The sequence below is a fragment of the Mus pahari genome, chromosome X, assembly GCF_900095145.1.
Source record: "Mus pahari chromosome X, PAHARI_EIJ_v1.1, whole genome shotgun sequence".
Taxonomy (NCBI): Eukaryota; Metazoa; Chordata; class Mammalia; order Rodentia; family Muridae; genus Mus; species Mus pahari.
In genome coordinates, this window is record NC_034613.1 from 40,003,476 (window position 1) to 40,019,614 (window position 16,139).

The 16,139-nt window shown below is 39.0% G+C and overlaps 1 protein-coding gene across 5 annotated transcripts in view; it reads right to left on the reverse strand.

Moving 5' to 3' along the window:
• The window catches only part of Enox2 (ecto-NOX disulfide-thiol exchanger 2), a 272,215-nt gene extending 256,420 nt beyond the window's left edge, over positions 1–15,795 (reverse strand). For 2 of the 5 annotated variants that reach the window (XM_021187374.1, XM_021187371.1), the window contains exons 1-2: positions 15,658–15,795; positions 14,247–14,295 (exon numbers count right to left, since the gene is read on the reverse strand). The gene's annotated coding sequence lies outside the window, so the exon portion shown is untranslated. Of the gene's footprint in view, positions 1–14,235; positions 14,296–15,657 lie in introns of all 5 variants that reach the window. The other 3 variants (XM_029534186.1, XM_021187369.1, XM_029534187.1) reach the window with 2 other exon arrangements.
• Positions 15,796–16,139: the final 344 nt, after the last annotated feature.

Genomic DNA, 16,139 nt, shown 5'->3' on the forward strand with positions numbered 1-16,139 from the left:
GCTATTAAAAACAATGAATTTATTAAATTCTTAGGCAAATGGATGGATATGGAAGATATCATCCTGAGTGAGGTAACCCAATCACAAAAGAAGTCACTTGATATGCACTCACTGATAAGTGGACATTAGCCCAGAAACTTAAAATACCCAAGATACAATTTGCAAAACACAAGAAAACCAAGAAGGAAGACCAATGGGTGGATACTTCATTCCTCCTTAGAATAGGGAACAAAATATTCATGGAAGGAGTTACAGAGACAAATTTTGGAGCTAAGACAAAAGGATGGGGATTCTATTTCTACAGCTTTGTGAAACTGACAAGAAACAAAACTGCTCTAAGTCTATGCTTCCTTATCAGTTGCGAGATGATGGTACAGAGCCAGACTGCTTTACATATCCTAAGAATCTCATGAGATATTGGTTATGGCTCTTCTGTAAAGTGGAAAGGGCCAGGCACCTAAATAAGGTTAATATTAGTGCACTAGGAACTAACTCATGCTTAAATGCTCAAGTAAAGCATCTCTCTCCTGTAAGGTAAATAGACAGAAAGGAGCAATATAATTTTTTAAAGCACCATTCAATTCTTCAAATTTTAAAATTAGAATCATTGTTTGTTCTTAGAAGTCTCCAGAAAAGAATTTTGTCGAAAGAAAGAAATGTTTTAAAATGTAATCCATAGTTTTCAGAAGTTTGACAAAGAAACTGGAGAGCCCTAATTCTCTTTCCTTTCCAAAAAGTTCATTTTCCTTCATAGGATCTGAGTTTATGTCCTATCTAGAATGCTAACTATTGAAAAATAAACATCTCCTTTTGTTAAATCTGTCTATTTACCTGGCTCATCTTCTATGCCCAGTATTGGGGAAAAGATTTGAGTTGATTTAAGTCTAAATCCACAAGGTAAAAATCAAAAGTCATGTTTTCTAAGGCTCCAAGTTGCCTTGATACTATATATACAGTGACCAGCTGGCTTATACTGGGACACAATTTTAGCACATGAAGTCCTGGGGTGGCCACACCTGGGGTACTAAATGATCCAGACAATGTCTGGGGACCTCTGGTTCAGCCAAATCCCACATGTCCTGATTTCCATCTGTATGGCAGTTACCCAAGTGTGTGTCTGTCCACATGAGACAAATGTAAAACAGCCACAAAAAAAGCAGAAATATCAGATGTCAGCTCATCTTGGCCCCCTCCAGTGCCATCTGTGACTTCAAACAAGTGTTTAGGCCAGTCCTTGCAATAGGAAGGAAAACTTTCTAATTCATCTCTAGAATACCATTGCCATTGCTAAAAATGCCAGTAAACTATTTATCTGAAATCTATTTTAAACCAATAGGGAAAGTAGATAATATGAAACACAAAGGGTTACCTGACTAGTAGCTAAGACCAAAAGAGCCATTTAAAGGGGAAAGGAAGGAGAGGCTAGAGAGATGACAGAAGAAACCGGCCAGCAGGGGGAGAAAGGAGAAGAGAGAATAAAGTGACTTTTCTTTCTAATCACACACTTGCTGGGTCATGGCAAATCTCTTCTGCTTCTCTTTGGAAGCATTGTGAATGATAATTGTTTTATAACCAATGCTGCAACCTAGCCTTCCAGCTACTTATATGAGTAGACATGAGCTTGCAAAACTGGAGGCCCTAACAGCAGTGTTTATTTCCTCTGGAATACAGAGAGCCAAAAATGTGGAGTACAGGTCCCCAGATGCCTCCTAGCTACAACCCTTCATTACAACCTCACCTCAGGTATGGCTGGCTGCAAAGAAAGGTACCAGCCCTACTCCGGATTCCACAAAAGGGGGTTTCTGAAGCTTTAAATTGGGCATGGTAGGAATGGAATAATGGCTGTAGTTCAGAATCAGGGTGTTCCACCTTTGGGCATTATACAGCACTTATACAAATTCAAGTTTGAAATTCAAATCCCTCAAGTTCCTCAAAAGTGCCACACAAAGTAAAAGAAAAAGGACTAGCAAAATGATTTCTTTTGTCAGCACTGTCCCTTCAGTCCAAATATAAGGGCCCTATATAGAAGATGACTGACAGACTATCCACAATGACAATGATGTGTGTTGGGGGGGAGCAGCACCTTCAACCCACATGAACAGAGATGGAAAATCCAAGTCTCCTGAGGAGAAGAAATTGCAATAACTCCTGCAGTGCTTACATTACCCTGACTTCACATAAGCACAAATGCCTCCCTTGTGCTTTCCTTCAGCAGTCAGTCCTTAGCCTGATTTGGTCACATGAATTAGGGTCACCAGCCATCTGGGATCCCAGGTGTATTTGTCAAAAACAAAAGTCCCAGGGGAAGATTTCAAAGAATCAAGAATTTGAACCAAACCATGAACTTCAACAGGAAGAAGCAACATTAATTTGCTAAACCTTAAAATGAAAATTGAAGAGTGCAATAAAAGTAAGAAGTAATGCACTAATTTGAACCACAACTAACCTTCATGTTTTCAGAATTCATCACACTTTGATAAAGCTTTCATAGAACATACAGTTCACATTCCTGTAAAGGGCACACTTTAAGCAGACTTACTTGCTTGAAAGCTCCCAAAGAGAGGAAAAATCAAACTGACTCTTCTGTATTATTTTTATTTTTTACCTGTTTGACCTTGTTCAAGTCACTTTCATTCTCACAGCCTCACCTTGCTGGCTTTGAAATGGCCTGTGCTGGGACTGTCAATATCCTAAACCTAAGAGTTGCTGCCAATTGTGATATTCAGTATAGCAAAAATAATAAAAAATTGACATCATAATTTGTCCCTGATAGCGAAGAAACACAGACACTCATTTATCACAAGCCCCATTCTCTCTCTTCTCTCATACATTACATCCCAATTGAAGTTTCCCCCTCCCTGCTATCCTTCCCCCTCTTCTCTCCCCTATCCACACCTCCTCCAGTTTCCCTTCAGAAAAGAGCCATCTGCCCAGGAATATCCACCAAACATGGCATATCAAGTTGCAATAAGACCAGGCACAAACCCTCATCTCAAGGCTGGAGGAGGCAACCCAGTAGGAAAAATTGGGTCTCAAGGGCAGGCAGAAGAGTCAGGGACATCCCCACTCCCACTGTTGGGAGTTGCACAAGAACACCAAGCTGTACAACTTGTCAATACTCTCTCAGTGCCTACCTTGATCACAACTGTCCTGTGAGTTGGTATCTCTTATTTTTATATAGCTTATTTTGAAATAGGCTCTACATGAGAGTTGGTAGCTGATCTTGTTCAGACTCAAAAAAAAATACACTTCAACAATCCTTTTTTAAAAAAAGATATTTGCTTGCAAAAAAAATGTTTTAGGAACACTTTGTGTAGAATAATTTTAATCCAGCAACATAGCTGCTCCAGCAAGGGATCACATCCAAAAATGTTCTAGGTCTATGTGATCTGGCTGGAACTTAGTCACACTCTGGATTACAGTATAATCTGTTGGAATACAGACACTCTCCCTTAGTATACACCTTTAATCCCAAACAATGAAGGTAAAGTTATTTTGTGAAAGAAAGCAGTCATGTTGAAATGATATCTTATCAATTAGACAGGGGCAGACAAAGTGAGGAATCAGAGAAAGATTTGACAGAATGAGTCAGAGATGTCTTATGAGGACAGGAAATGGAGGGCACTTCACTTAGTAATGTTCAGTTAAGTTCAAACAATTCAGTGGAGTTCAGTTTGTGTAGTTCAGAAGAGGCAGTTAAATCCAGAGAATCAGAAGGAGCCAGAAGACTAGAATAAATTGCCAGAGTTACTTTGGAACCAAACAGAAATTCATTGAGAAGGAGAGAGAAGCCAGTTTGTATCCATCAGCATGGAGAGGAGTTTGAGCCAGAACAGCTGAGTTGAACCAGCCAGCCAGAGTTCAGAAAGAACTAGAAAGGGTGCGTTTACTCAGCAGTCAAACTCTGAGACAACAATTACATCTGGTCTATAAAAGTTACACTTACAACTTTGTCATTCCCAAGTGAAACTTACAGTTGAACAGTCTGGTCCCCACAAAAATATGAAAGGAGGAGACTAACCTAAAATATGGTGATTATCTATGGTATGCTAGACATGGCATGGTATTTTACATATTAGCATTAGTCAGTCCCCACAATACAGTGCTGTTTAGGTATTATATACATTTTCTAATCAAGAAACCTGGTCAACATATGGTAAATGACTACTTTGTCAATCAACTACCATGAAAAGATTGATATTTGAACTCAAGCAACCAGAATCCTTACTATACAAACATCTTAATGATTAGGGCATACTTCTTAATTCAATCATACACCTGAAAATGCTTAATGAATAAATCAAATGCTGAGACACCAAGTTAGAGTTCCTTGTATTTCTATTTGTCTTTTTTTAACCTTTGTTTATTGTTTCTTTGTGTGTCCTAGTGCACCTGTGTGTTTGCATATGAACATAAATATCACAGCACATGTGATCAAATGGAGTGGTTCTCTCATTCCACTTTGTGGATTCCAGGACAAAAAGTACCTCTACCCATTTAAGTCATCTCTCTGGTCCCTTGTTTTGCTGTTATTTGTCAATTGTTGTTTTAAAATGTCATCAGATGATGTCATATAATGCTTGGGACTATTAGGTTCTTCAGGTATACAGATTTGACTTCTTTTTTTAAAGATTTATTTATTTATTATATGTAAGTATACTGTAGCTGTCTTCAGACACTCCAGAAGAGGGCATCAGATCTTGTTACCGATGGTTGTGAGCCACCATGTGGTTGTTGGGATTTGAACTCAGGACCTTCGGAAAAGCAGTCAGTGCTCTTAACTGCTGAGCCATCTCTCTAGCCCTTGACTTCTTAAGTTCTCTGGCTTTGTGGAGGGTCTGATTGTGCTACATCTTGGTGTTTCATTTTGTTATGTTTTGTTGGGGGGGGGGCAGGGTCTGGCAAATGGAGAAAGAAGTGTATTGTCAGGTATTTGTAAAGTCTCATTGGTGTGATAGCAGCTAGCACAATACTTGGCACAAAATTACTACTCAATCAAAGCAGATTTAACCTCTCTTCGTAACTTAAGTGGCACAGCAAAAGAGAAAATGTTATAAGGAAAAAGGAAACTAGGGTGATAGAGTTCAGGTGTCCTAAGGCTATAGCACAGATAGCCATGCACAGCCTCCAAAATCAAGTTGCATCAGATAATAAAAGATAGCAAAGTATTAATTGGTTGTATTTAACAAGGAGACTTACTATGCCCTATACCAAGCAACAATTTTCTCTAGTTTTCCTAGAACCACTGCTTCTACAGAGAGAGCTAAGAAAATAGACGTAGTGCTGGGAGTACTTAGTGAACTTTTGCATCCTTCTTCCCAGAACACTTCAAGTCCTGATTGACTACCTCCCATTTAACTTATACCTTCTAATACACTCCTTTCCTACTCCCTTCCTCTGTGTATTCTGACTTTTAGTATTTCTTCCCCTGACCTAACTCTGTTTCTGCTCATCAGCATCAAGTAGTATTCATGGACTATGTGCCTGGCACTGCACTAGATGAAACAGGAGGACTTTTCAAAATTAGTCAAAGAAATACATGTTCTATTGAAAAACAGACCTACAACATCAAAGCATATTAGAATTTTGGCAGCATATAGCAAATGCAGGTATAATTGGAGGGTTTGATTGATTTCAGAGCACAAAAACATTTCTTTATGTGGCTAATGATATGAACACTGAAGTATTTAGAAAAAGTATACTGAGGGCAAAGCTTAGTTTGAAAGGCATAAGAGGATGAATAGGCGGCAATGCAGGTAATAAATACAGGGACTGGCAAGATGGCTTAGCAGGCACTTGCCACCTAATCTGATGACCCTAGTCTGATTTCTACAAGTTGTCTTCTGACCTGAACACATATGCAATGGTACACACACACACACACACACACACACACACACACACACACATACAATAATATGATTAATTAGTATCGAGTGCTCACAATATAATTTTTTTCAACTTTTCTCTTATCTTTGGTATTTTTCATAATTAGAGCTTAAGGATAAAAAGTGTACCTTATTAAACTTCAAGTTTCCAGAAGAAAACAGTCATACATTGTAAAAGCATAAGACAATTAGGGCTAAATTGAAGTGAGAAATTTTGTTTCTTAGCGAAACAGAAAAATATCATAAGAATGGGTTTTTATTTTATCCCAGATGTGGGATAGGGTCTGCTTCATATTGCCCACAGCAGCTAATGATGATCTCCTTGTGTTCTAGCAGGAGCATAATTTTGCTATCTGCAGAAAGTTCCTATGATTTGGTGACATCTGGAATTCTGGGGACTTTTCAGAGGGTTCATAAATGATTTGGCCCAGAGAAGTAGGGGGTTGTTGCTTAGTTGTGGTTTGTAAAGTAGTCAGTCATGTGCAAAAACAAAACAACAAGAAGAAATTAGATATCCTGATGGCAAAGATCAAACTTGCCCCTAATCAGCAGGAAGTAGTCTGCCAATAACACCGCCCCCTTTCCCCTCCATCCTTCTCTTTTATTTAGTGTTAGAGGGTTGAAAAGGTAGACAAGGAGTGAAGATGGGTGGAAGAAAGATGAACCCACACAGTAGCCAAACGTCAGGCAACACAAAATTGGTAATTCTGAATGAATAGTATGTAAGTATTATAGGACCAATTTTTTCCATATTTAAAAGTGCTTAAAAAACTAGAGAGATGGCTATTGTCGGGGGCGATTAACTTTGGGAGTGGGCAAAAGTAGGAGGCTCATTGGGGCTTTCTGCCTGCAGGACTATCTGAAAAATGTGAATTCCAAGTTAAGGGAGAGAGCCTGCCTCAAAGTCATAAGGCAAAGTGTGATACAAGAGAACACCTGGCCCACTTGCCTGGTCTCCACATGCTCACCATTGTAAATACTTGTGCATGACACATACAGACACAAATACACACATACACACACATACATACTACAAAGTTACATGGCACTTTGTTGAGCAGTGATACATTTCATTTAGCATCTCATTTGTCATTTTAACATTTTATTGGTGTATTGGTTGGTTGGTTGATTTTTTTATTCTTTTTGAGACAGTACCTCATTATGTACCCCAAGCTGTCCACTGAACTCACTATATAACTCAGGATGGCCTCAAAGTCATACTCATGATCATGCCTCAAGCTCCCAAATGCTAAAATCACAGAAATCTGCCCCTTGCTCTCACAGTTACCATTTTCAGTGAGGTCTACAGTGGTAGATATTTAAATGGGTAGGAAAATAGCAATCATCAACCAAAAGAAAAACTGTGGATGCACTACTATATTCAAGACACTATAGTAGATACTGTTTTAAAACATTAGTCCTTGCCCAGTGCAGGCTAACAATATAGATGAGGGAATGCCAAAGTGTAATCTGAAAGGGTCACTGGCTGGAGCAGAGTTCTGTTAAGAGAGAAGTATAAATATTGGAAACAGGCTGGAGCCAAATTGCAGAAAATGCCAGGCTGAAAAATCTGGCCTTCCTCCTAAGGACAACAGGAAGCTATTTATGGCTTCTGAGTCAGGGAAAGAAAATGAACTAAAACTGATTAGCTAAATAGTACAATTTGTTTAGGCAAATGTACCTTCAACATGCACTTGGCTTCTATCTCTATACTTCTGTTCCTTCTATTTCCCACATCTGAACATGGCCCATAGAAGTTTCCAGCACTGTTGACACTGGCCACTTTTTAAGCAGCCTCTTCCTTACGCATATTCAGCCTATGTCCCTTTCCTTCCTTGTGCTCTCAACTTGCCTCAGTCTTGCTGACTCAGCAAGCAATAAATACAATTCCCATAATGTTTTTTAAATGAAGCTGTTGGGCTCTGAAACTGATTTCCTTTGTAATAATCAAACCCCAATTGCTTCAAGGATCACTAACTTGAGGTGGAAAACCTGAATATTCAACTAAGTGACATATGAAGAGGTACAGGAATGTATGACCTCTGTATATATAAGGCAACAATATCACTCTCTGTATACTGAAAGAAAAGTTAATGGAGGTACCACTGCTGGACAGTGGAAAGTAATTCTGAGAATACTTCTTTAAAGTTGATAAATCACAGTAGACTCTGTCTGTCTTTTTCCTATCCTCTAATCCAGTCATGTTACTCCCCTACTTAAAACTCTGTGCTGCCTCTACCCTGTCTATGAGACAATGACCACATTTAGTAGCAATTCTATTAGCTTGCCACAGGATACCTTTCCAAATTCCTCTTCTGGATCCCTCTGTCACATTCCTCGTAGAATACAAATAGCATCAAACCTTTACTGCAACTCTCCACATTTATCCAAAAGTCTTTTCATGTGTTGGTCTTCCTGCTAAGACCCTCTGCTAGCCACTTCTTTATCTACCTAGAATATAGGCAACTCCCATTCATTCTTTAAGATGCAGCAATGTCAAAGCTTTCATCTACAGACTGCCCATACTCAGCAGTAATTTCTTTCACTGTGTTCCTAAGAGGCCTTGTGTATACCTCTTTTTGATATATATATGTATATACACATATATACATATATATATCAAATGAACTAATAATTCTTCCTATTGATATATATATATATAAAATTATTTCTTTAAGTTCTAGCTCCCCTGATAGACTGTGAGCTCATTAGGACTATATATAATTCCATATTATATTTCCAGTGCTTAGCATGAGGTCCAAACCTTTGTAAGTGTTCAAATGTGTATCAAATGAATGACTTTGAATATCAGAAGTTCCTTAATTTCAAATACAGCATATTTTACAAAATAAATTCTTGATTCGTAGAGAAAGAAGTGGGTATTACTGTGGCATTTTCATACATATATAATTTGTTACACTTTGTTCTTCTTTGCTCCTTAGCTATCTTCTTCCCCCATTTCTGGCCAGTCCCCTTCCTGACATCCCCTTTCTGCTTTCCTACTCACTCATTCCACTGTTGCCGGCATTTCCTGTGAAGGGTATCTGAGGACACAACTAAGGAAGAAACAATAGGAAGACATATCATGAAGTCTTCCTGTAGAATAGTTTCCATCCCAGGAAATTCTTCCTGGCAGTTGTTGTTGCTAAAAAGAGCAGCTGGAGCAGATGAGAAGGGGCCTTACCAGGGGGTTCTCCATCTTTGTTTTTCATAGTACACCACAGAAGCAATACTGTTTATGCAGCATTCTCCATATAATACTTTAGTTTTTCTGAATTACAGCCAAACTTTCATTTGTGCTCTGCCTACCGACACCTTTCAACCAGCCCTGTTAATGGAAAATTATTGAATGCTCTCCAATTTTTATTCTCACCTATCATTATGATGCCAAGAACACTATTTTTTAAGAGACCAGCAAACAAAACATCACAAAGAGGAAGTAAACAGAGCTTAAAAAGTCTTTGTTCATCAGACATCACTAGTGCACTTCACTGTGTCTCCATTTTACAATGTTTTATATGTTGTTGTCAGTAAAGTTTAAAGAAGGAAAATTAAGACCAGCACAACGTCAAACTTTGTTCGGGGAAAAAAAAAAAAACAGGAACAAACATAGAAGCTGAAGCCTATAAATCTTCTGCTATATGATCAGGTGACTTCTGAAAAGTCCACATTGGGGCTGTTTCCTAAAAGCTGGCACAAAGCAATTATCCTTTTCTTTAGACAAAACTAAAGTGTTCTGATGAACTTAGAAAAACAACTGAGTCTGTTTTGATCTTCGAAAATGTCAAACAGGTAAACACTTTACTCTTTTTGGTACATATAAATCTAAGGGCCAAACCTCGCTTGAGGAAGATTTAAGAGACATAAAATTTGTCTGAGGTGTCTGCCGAATCTCTGCAGCAGAGACAGAAACCCTGGAAAAGCTGACACAATCATAATTCTCACATCACCGACAAGCTTGTACCGGGCTGGAGCTGCAGAAACCCACCCTTTCTTAGGTAATACTGTTTACAAACAGACAAGTGTGTCATTTCCTTATCAGCTATCTGCTGGCTTACTTCTGCCTTGTTATTCCACAGAGGGAAAAAAGGGGGAAAGAAAAATAAACACTTTCTGGCACACAGTCCAATTTTCAGCTGGATAAATGTATACTGAGGGGATGGGCTTGCTTGTTAAGTCTTCTCTTCCTTTCAGTAGCTCTTGAAGTTCATTCTCTAATATCTCTCTGTATGTCTCTGTGTCTGTCTCATTCTGTCTTGTTCTCTCTCTCTCTCTCTCTCTCTCTCTCTCTCTCTCTCTCTCTCTCTCNCACACACACACACACACACACACACACACACACACACACACACACACAAACCCTGAGGTCTCAAAATGAGTATTTATGAGTATCTGGTATAGAGCCTAGAATAGTACTTCCACATAATAAGCCTGCAATAATTCACTGAATAATTTGAAACCTTAACTGTAATTTCGATGTTGAACTGGAGAATTACAGATTCTTTTTTATTAGTACAAAGCCATATTAATTGTAAAACTAATGGTCTTAAAAGGGATATCATAGTCTATGCAAAGTAAAATTATTTCATTCCCAGATGATTTATGCTCATAACTTCTGTCCTCTAAAGATCATCCATTTTTGCACAATGGTTATTATTTTGTATGGAAAAGGAAGGAAAGATAATGCTGCAGGATACTAAATGACTATATGACAACCAATATACTTTTGTAGAGAAAAATTTTATACCTGACATTCATGTAATTGTATGTCTAAGATCACAACACAAGAATATAGTGCATGCATGGGCTATATTCTGTAAATAGGAGTAACTGCAGAAACCAATCAATGTCTTTCCTAGGGATACATCACTAAAAATGCATTTACATGGCATTTAAAAGTAAATTAACCAATGACATTGGCCTCATGGCATGCACTCCTCCTTGTAGACTCAATTTTATCCTGATTTTCTCTAGTTTTCTATCAGCAACCCAGTTCCCCAAAACAGAGAATTCCAAGGAAGAAAATAAAAACAAAAAACAGAGAAATTGGAGCTAGTCCACTTCCCTTACCTGAAGTGTTGTGCGAGTAAGGAAAGGTTTCTATACATTAACACAACGCAAATACTATGTGCTAAAACCACATCAGTTTTGGACTGTTCTTGTTATGCTATCATCACATACAACTTTCCAGAGGGAATGTAAGAAGTCTAGGTAGAGTGACAAAGACCAATAGGTGATTTCAGGAAAATGCAAAACACTAAGCCACCGAAGGGGGTTGATGGTTCTTCATAACATAGTTCCTTATTATGATAACTTTGCTTCTATCATTTATTTAAAATAATCTTCATCTGTAAAATAGTAAATTTTTTTCTGAGACAGGATTTTGCTGTGTAGCTCCAGCTGGCCTGGTACTTACTATATACATTAGGCTGTCCTCAAACTCATAACTCTGCCTCTGCTGGTCAGCTTAAAATAGTCATAACTATTGAATGTATTGAATATGCTGTTCTGAGGATAAAATATCAATAGTTTGTGTGTTATAAAAACAGTTAGCCTATATAATCCACATCAACATTTGGTCAACTATAAACATTTCACATCTGCCTGCCAGTATCCTACAATTCTAAGAACGAATAAGTTATATGAAGTAAAATTTTTGCTAGTGAAGGTGATTTGCAAAGCTTTCATCAGCCAGCCTAAAACACTTTGGATATTATCCTAAAGTTGGTGGGCAGCCTTTGAACTGTTTGTATGGAGGCCGAATAGCATCAGAGTTGTGATTTATAAAACATCTTTTATATGTAAAACAGATGGGAAAGAAGTTGGTCTAGAGGTAGTAGAAATCTAGTATTACAAAATTATTTAAAAATACTAAACAAATGTTTCTCTGTAAAGTTAGGATAATAAATATATACAATAGATAAAAAGTACAAGTCATATGTAATCTTATCACTTGTGGAAAACCCCTATTTGTATATATTTAATAGTGTAGCAATTCTCCTGTGTGTACAAACACAGACTTATGTGCCATGTGTAAGTTAAGTAAACCTTTAAGTTGGAATATATTACACTCTACTGGGAGTTGTATGGCCTGAAAAAGATAACAAAAATGTCTAAAATGTTAAAAAGTGAAAGTATGAGCATTTTAACTGTTAGATTTAGTAAAAGTAACAAATGTGGGAAACTGCAGTATCTGTCAATTTACCTTTTTCCATACTTTTGAATTTCCTGCATTACCAAGCTCCACAGTTGGATTCTTGGGGATGTTGTTATGCCTTGTCATACAATAACCACTTCATAGATGTCTACTGTCCCAGGTGCTCTTTCTAAGTGTATAGAGACAACCAAGATATGGTCCCTGCCCTCACGAGCTTACAACCTACTGAGAAAGAAACATCCAAAGTATGATATTACAGTATGAGCTGCTGTAGACTAGAGGTAGTATGGGTCCTACATAAGGGAGCACACTAACCTTGCCTTGTGTGTGCATTCATGCATATGTGGATTGTTTCTTGGAAAAGCTTCCCAGAAATGGTCATATGTCACCTGAATTTTGAAGGGTCTCAGTAGCACTCAGTGAGGTAAGAAGTGTGGTTTTGCATAATCCAAAGCCACTCTCCTGAACCATAACCATCACTCGGCTGTTACCTTAATGCATGAAATAGCATGCTCCGGCAATATTATGCTCATCATAAAAGGTAAAGACCAAGCAAGTAGTAACACTAATAGAATAATATTTACATGTACCAATTCCTCCTAATTCTAACTAATAAGTATCTCCACTCTGTCCTTTCCCTGTCACCTTAAAAATGTGAAAATGTGCTAGTGATGCACCCTTCCTGAAAATGTCGAGTTATTTTCTATTGCCTACTGGATTCCTTATCTAAGATGCATGAGGTTATAACTTGCTGATGCTGAACATAGTCATACTCTTACTGAATATTTGTCCTTAGATCAACTTAAGACTAATGTAGTTTCTCCTTTTATTAAATCAAGTCCTATGCAACCTTAGGTTTGATGAACTAATCCAGATGTTTTTTTCTGATACATTCAAGTATGCAACAAATGAACTTTTAAATGTGTGTGGGAGCACCACTAACTACCATTGGTCTATGTAGCCCATTTGGAAAGCCAATGGGCCTGTGTATTCCTATTTAGTACCATTACAGCTGATTCTTCAAAAATCATGCTCACAATGTTATAGTGTGCTTTGCTTGAACCTTCCTTATCCTAGACAATCTGTACCCAGCTGTGACGAACTGTTCATACTGAAAACCCACACTCCACTCTTATAGAGACACACATCGTCCAGAGTGATTCCTTTATCTCCAATGGCTCCTCTCTACCCTTCCTTGCCCAGCAAACTCCTTAACCCTCAAGGCCTGTCACCTCCTCACAAAAGATATTTCCATAACTCACTCCTCTGGTTAGTCACTCTTTCCTCACCATACCACAATGCTGTCTACCTATTTCTGTTCTCCTACAATTTTCTACTCCATGGTACCTCACAACTGTGGTCACCGAGCTCCCCTAAAGCCAGTGAGGGTTCAAGTCTTGTATTCAATTGTATCTTCTTGTATTTCACATGTACTCAGGTCCCAGAGGACATCTAGTAACCTGGGTCCCCTTGAAAAAGCTGAGATAAAACCCAAAGAATTGTCTACACTCAAATGACTTAAAGGTTGGACATAGGTTTTTTTGTGTAGAATCAACTAATTTAGAAAAAAGATACATTGCGTATAATTTTGGCAGGCATAATCAACTATGGTTATAATAGTTAATCTAATTTGGTATTGGCAATGACTTTACAGCAGACACACTCTGATACAAAAATCCAAATGACTCATTTGGGTTTCTTCCAGGATGAACAATTGTACCTTAAAGCAATCTTTCCTTGCCACAGTTGGGAAATCATGAACAAAAATACATATCAGAACTAGGAAACCATGGGGGAAGAGCATGGGCATTCAAGTCAGAAGTTTGTACACCACAACTCTACCTCAATTATCTCTATTTGTCTTTAGATATTGGCTTAAAATACCCAGTTCAGTTTCTTCTTCTAGAGAAATAGTGGAAATAACAGTACATATAAGACTCTCAGACAATGTCACAAAGTACTTATGATTCTTGGACATTATGTGGGCTCAATAAATAGGAGTCATTATTGTCTTCTAATCAGATAATTACAATTCAAGTATTCTGCTACACAAGGACAGCAAACTCATTCCTTAATATTTTTATGGCATTTTGCTTTCTAAATGACAAATACAGGTTGTGGCAAAGATTAGCCACAAATAAAACATCTACAAGACAAAAGTTTCTCCTTGTATTTAAATTAAACTCACACCTGGAACATACCACCACACTTCTTTGTGTTCTCCAAGAATTGATCTCAAATCAGGTTCCCCTAGGATGAAAAGGAAAATCACCCAGTCTTAATTTTTTTGTCTTTTAATTTTATTCAATACAGAATACAATTCAAACTTTGTATACTCTTCTACCTGCCATGTCACTATATTATCTAGGTGTCCCAATATTATCCTAGTATTATCTCCCAATATATCCCTGCTGATACCTCTTATCTAACCATGTGTGCCTCTGTCATACACTCCTCCCTTTTCTGTCCCCCACTTCTTAATGTCCAAGTCCTACGTCATCAAGAAGCATTTTCTTCCTCTTAAGCTCCTTTGGAATCTCTTTTATTCCACTGGAGCTCAAATGAAAGGTAACCTCCTCCACAAAGCATACTAGGATTGTTCTAAGGGAAGAGTAAGTTTCAAGACTTCAGCAAGTCCTGAGTTAGGCTAGAACTTTTTACAAAGCAGCCTCTCAATCCTATCTATATGTCCTTCCACTAAACCCTGAACACTTTTTGCTCAATTTATAATATATAATAATTAATGCAATATGTTTCACACTATATACTGTGTTTCGGAAATGGTGTGCCCATTAAGTGTCTGTGAATATTGGCGTTAATCAGACTTTGCTGGAAGCTCTTAATATGCTCCAGGTTTTTAAATGGTCCAATTTGCCTTCTACCCTCACCCTAACACTGTACGGAACCTTAATTGTGTATTTCTCAAAAGTAAGATTCCTTTTTTCTGCTTCCTATCCCTTCTGAAAACTGAAGAACACCGTTTCCACTCCAACGACTAGTTGAAAAGGGCCAGTAAAAAAGAGATGATGAGAGAGACAGAGAGAGAGAGAGAGAGAGAGAGAGAGAGAGAGAGAGAGAGAACACCTCATTATCAGGAAGCAGAAATGGATACTGACAGAAAATCAAAATCAAGCTCTGGGTATAACAAGGAATTTCCACTCGCCTAGAGGAAACGGGGGTGCACGGTGGGGTCGGGTGGGGTTTGTGTGTGTACTTGCAGTGGTAGGTGCTCAGACCTGAGCGACAAATTAAAGGTGGGCGGGGGGGGGGAACAGAGCACCCAACTCCTGCCGGAAGGTGAATTCAGATGCCACTTATTGGAGGCTCTCTCATCCTAAGAAGGAGCCTACGCTGGGTGGTGGGGAGAGGGGCGGGTGGAGGTAGGAAATAAAAGAAGAGTTGGGAGGAGGAGGGACGTGCTTGTGTTTTGGATTCTCAGACAACTGGTGCCCGCTCCCAAACTCCCAGTCAAGGCACCCCCCACACCCATGAAGAAGCAGGCTGGGCGGAGTTAGGCGCCAAAGACAGCGGCCCCGGAAGCACCCTCCTCCCTAGACCCCCTCGGTCCCACAGTCCCCGGCCACTGCCACTCGGGCTTTCTGTCTCGCTGACCTCCAGCTCCCCGGCTACCGAAGCGCTACTCCTTAAACAGCCGCGGAAAATCGACCCGCTCGGAAGTTCCTGGACCCGGAGTGCCCTCAGGGTGGGGTGTGCCCCACAACTGTCTTCCCAACTATGCACCTTCTACTAAACGGCCTAGGCCAGGCAATGGGGCCCAATAGCTGGACTCTAACCTACAAGGTGACTATTGAGGCCTCTCCCATTGGCTATGGCATCAAGGAAACGCAATGCCTGAGCGTGTGTCCTCATGGGAAATGTAGTTTGAAGTCACTGGAAACTGTTATTCCTCAGAACGATCCAATGTTTGCTTTCGTAGAGATACTCAAGGGATGCTAGAGGATTCTGGGAGATGAAGTCAAAATGCTTTCCTCTAGATACCCACAATTCCTCTCACACCAAGCTTCCGAAAACCCTGAGTTGAAATACAGTAGAGTGTTATGGGTATTGTAGTATAGTGTGCAAGAACCCTCGAG